This window comes from Jaculus jaculus, chromosome 3 (assembly GCF_020740685.1).
Source record: "Jaculus jaculus isolate mJacJac1 chromosome 3, mJacJac1.mat.Y.cur, whole genome shotgun sequence".
NCBI classification, from domain to species: Eukaryota; Metazoa; Chordata; class Mammalia; order Rodentia; family Dipodidae; genus Jaculus; species Jaculus jaculus.
Window position 1 is genome coordinate 53,684,354 of NC_059104.1, and position 4,707 is coordinate 53,689,060.

At 39.4% G+C, this 4,707-nt stretch overlaps 1 non-coding gene across 1 annotated transcript; it reads left to right on the top strand.

Annotated features, from left to right (window-relative positions):
• Positions 1-2,421: 2,421 nt before the first annotated feature.
• On the top strand, positions 2,422-2,612 carry LOC123460007. The gene has a single exon (XR_006636729.1). It is a non-coding gene; the product is annotated as a U2 spliceosomal RNA (small nuclear RNA).
• Positions 2,613-4,707: the final 2,095 nt, after the last annotated feature.

Consider the following 4,707-nt stretch of genomic DNA (forward strand, 5'->3'; position numbering starts at 1 on the left):
TATTTGTCTAACCATGATTCAGCTCATGGGGAAGGAAAAACAAGATCTTTGGAGTTCTTAGTGGTTTTTAGAGATTTGGAAATCCTAGTAGACCTCTAGTGGTAGGGCATGGAGGAGCAAAGTAGGGAATCCACTGATTCTCAAGCTCTTGGGTAGCTAACCAGTCCCCCAATCCCCTCAAGCAGCCATCCTAGATGCAGTCCCAGCCATCATCCTAGCCACACACCACCATGTTCCTTCTGCACTAACTGAAGGCTAAATGGACCCATGTTAGCCGGCTAATGTTGGCAGCTATGAACCAAACCTCAGCCATGTTAACAAAGACTGCCATATAGCAAGTTAAGTTTTTACTTCCTCACCTAATACTCAACTACCACAAACAAAGACTGCTATATAGCAAGTTAAGTTTCTACTTCCTCACCTAATATTCAACTACCAGAAACAATGGGATTGTACACCTGGCTAAACACTCCCCCATCCTGCCAGTACCTGATGAAGAAACAAAGCCATTGTGGTTTAACCAGTAACTCTGTGATCTTTGCCCTAACTATGTCCCCTTCCCCCTACAACTCCTTGCCCTGACCATGTCCCCTTCCCCCTACAACTCCTTGCCCTGACCATGTCCCTTTCCCCCTACAACCCTATATAAACCTACATGTAAGAATACACTCTCAAGGCCATGACAAACATCTAGCATGGTCTCCTTCTTGTGTCTGTTTGCCTTTCACCCATGTTAGCTTCTCCTTGAGTCCTTGTTCAACTCCCCGCTGGCCGCGGCAAGTGGCACCCAGGAACGTGGGGCCCGAGGTATGAAGTGTGACCTGGGCATTGCTCGAGTGGACAGCCATCCCAGCCATTAGACCACCACCCCACTGAAGGGGATGAGTGAAGGTCTGCATAGAGGTTACTACAGGCATTTCACAGACCCGCACCATGTGATCGATGCAGAAAAGCCCGCCTGTGAAACTGATCCATTTGAGGTAAGCGACAAATTTTAGGCAATTACAGTAAAGACTATTGAGTCATTTTTTTTTTTTTCAAGGCACAAGAACTGTGGGACTTCCTTTTTACACTTCTTTTCCTCCTTTTACTTTCAATTGGCACCATCATGTGGAATTGCAACATAGAGACAGGGCAACTGAAGCCTCTTGGCCAGGACTACCCTCTGGCATTGGCTGAAGGCCCCTAGCTCCTTGTGCGAATCCCGACAGCCTATTTAGGCATTGGCAAAGACGTCCTATCTAACCTCTCTTCCTATCAACAAAATTGGGTACGCAACAGCCAGTAAATGCTCTTAGAGCGGCTGCCAGCTCTTAAAATTATGGTCAGGCTCACATCAGGACCACCAGGGAACCCCCCGTGCCGGTTCTCTGACTGGGAATGTTGCCCTCTGGTCTTGCCATTTCTCCTCTTTCCTTTTCTGAGACAGACGTTAAGTAAGCATAAATTGTTAAAAGGCTTAAAACTTCTCTCAAGGCACAAGGAACATGGGTTAAGAAAAAAAAAAATTAGCAAAGAGTAAAAAGGAGCTAATTGCCATAGTAAAAAATATTTTAAAAGCATAAGGAATTGAGATTGCTTCAAGTTCTTTAAGCAAACTTCTTATTTTATCAGGAGGACTTGTTCTTCTTATGTGTGTGTGTATGTTTGTGTGTGCTCATTGTGCTTGCTTGTCATGCCATGTTTGTGACTGTTTATGACTAAAGAGATGAGATGGATGCAGGTGACTTTCCTTTCTCTTCTAGAGAGCTATTTCAAGGAAATCAAAGACCTAAGCATAGAAATTAAAAAGGAAAAATTAAATGTCTTTTGTAGGGGTAAATTTGCCAGATATTTGTTCTAAATCAAGTTCACCTTACATAGAGGATTGCTAAAAACAACAAAACTTCCTCTAAAGAGGTAACTTATAATTTGTCAGATATTTAAAAAAAAAAAAAAAAAGATTGTAATGTCCTGTTACTTAAAACAAGCAAACAAACAACAAAAAAAAAAAGAAGGTAACTTACCTGACTTCTAGGCCAGCCTGCCTCAAGATAACAACAATATTTGCCTTAGTTTGGTGTCTTATTGATATTAATGACATAAATTTGTGTTAAGACTGCTTTCTTTTTAGTAATAGGATTAATCAATTTGGTGTAATTTTTTTTAAACTTTTTTAAAAATTTTTTTATTTATTTATTTGAGAGCGACAGACACAGAGAGAAAGACAGATAGAGGGAGAGAGAGAGAATGGGCGCTCCAGGGCTTCCAGCCTCTGCAAATGAACTCCAGACGCGTGCACCCCCTTGTGCATCTGGCTAACGTGGGACCTGGGGAACCGAGCCTCGAACCGGGGTCCTTAGGCTTCACAGGCAAGCGCTTAACCACTAAGCCATCTCTCCAGCCCTGGTGTGATTTTTTAATAGCCTTATAAGAAAAATAATCACTTCTCGGCCTTTTGGCTAAGATGAAGTGTAGTATCTGTTCTTATCAGTTTAATATTTGATACAGCCTCTATTGGAGGACAATATATTAAATGGATTTTTGTAGCTCGGTTTTGGAATAGAAGCTTGCTCTGTTCACTCCACACATCGACCTGGTATTGCAGTACTTCCAGGAATGGTGCACCCCCTTAGGGGAATTAAAAAAAAAAAAAGATAATTCATGATGGGGTGAGATGAATTGATTGAAGGAACTGGGAAAGAATTTTTCAATGTTGGAACATAGAATGCTCATTAAAAATGCTTTTTGAGTGGTACTGAGAATGTTAAAGTATGTGGATAGAGATGTGCATATGTAGGAAAGAATTTTCAGACTAAACCTAAACACCATGCCTAAAGTTAGAAATTCTTCAACTGTTTACAGACTCTTAAGGATACTCTAAAAGTTTTATATAGGGACATAATCTTAATCTAAATTCATCTTACATTAGACACAGGTGATACCTATGTTAGGTGGGTCACAAAGTCATAAGTACAGATGTAATTGGAGGTTTAACCAGGTTAAACATAGACAAGAATCTATCACCTTGTGTTCTGCAAATGGGCAAATTTGCTATGTAAAAACAAACAACTTCAGAATAGGAAAGAAATGTCAGGATGCTTATATCTCTGCTCTAAAATTTAATTTGGTTCTTGCTTTCCAACATATGCTACTTAAATTCATGGAAAGCTGGACTTTGAAAAAAAAAAATAGATGGAACCACCTTTATCTCAAACCACATGCAAGTGTAAGCCATGTATCCCCCAGACTCTGACTAGAGACAAAAATGGCCAATTGTCTCTGACAAGGAAATAGAAATACAGTATATAACTGTGGTTCTCTTTAGTTCATCTCTTATGAACACCTAAAGTCACATCTGTTAGATAAAGTCTCTCACTAGACAAAATGTTAAATAGATAAACTGAGTCTTATTATAAGGCCTCACTCATTAACAGGTCACTGATGCTAATTTGTTATGATTTAAGGGTTATAAAACTGGCTTTAGGGCTGGAGAGATGGCTTAGCGGTTAAGTGCTTGCCTGTGAAGCCTAAGGACCCCGGTTTGAGGCTCGGTTCCCCAGGTCCCACGTTAGCCAGATGCACAAGGGGGCGCACGCGTCTGGAGTTCATTTGCAGAGGCTGGAAGCCTTGGAGTGCCCATTCTCTCTCTCTCCCTCTGTCTTTCTCTCTCTGTCTGTCGCTCTCAAATAAATAAATAAATAATTTAAAAAAAAAACTGGCTTTAAGACTCCCTCAGTAAAGTAAATCAGGTTCCTCTTTTTTTTTTTTTAATTTTTAATTTATTTATTTGAGAGTGACAGACACAGAGAGAAAGACAGATAGAGGGAGAGAGAGATAATGGGCACGCCAGGGCTTCCAGCCTCTGCAAACGAACTCCAGACGTGTGTGCCCCCTTGTGCATCTGGCTAACGTGGGACCTGGGGAACTGAGCCTCGAACCAGGGTCCTTAGGCATCACAGGCAAGCGCTTAAATGCTACGCCATCTCTCCAGCCCCAGGTTCCTCTTTTCATCAAGGTTTTAACTATTCTAAAGATAAAGGCTCACATAGAAATTGTTAATTTCCAAAGGTAAAATACTCATACCTAAAGATATTGTGACTTTACAGATAACTTCTGTCTTATTTATGCTAATTTTATTGAATGGTCATAACTAGATTTAATCACTTAGGTTTAAGTGATTTAATTTCAGTAATAATAACTTTCATCTTCCTGGTATATGTTAGAATAGCTTACTTAAGTTTTATCAAACTTAAGTCATGGGTAAAACATAAAATTGTTTTATGTTAATAAAAATTTCTATGGTACATAAAATCAATACCTATCAAGTTTAAGCCAAAATCATTGGTTGTCAAATAACATTTTTCTTTCAAAAACTTTATCAAGGGTTATATTAATATTTACCTAGCTGTTTTGGCTCAAAAAAGACCAAATTCTACTCTATTGTATGTAAAGTAACTGTCTCAATTTTGCCACCATGATAACATTTCATTAGATTTGGTTATCTTACATTAAAAATTCTTGCTATACAGAACAATCATCTTAATTTTGATGCTACTAAGGCTGCTAATGAATTATTTACTACAATTAAGTCTGTGCTGCCTGGTTGGGACTCTCTAAGTTCCTGGATAGGCAACTTTACAGCTGTGGGAGTTTGCCTTCTGCTTCTTTTATGCCTATTGCCTTTTTTCTTCATGTGTTTAATGAAGTCTATTGTAAATGTTCACA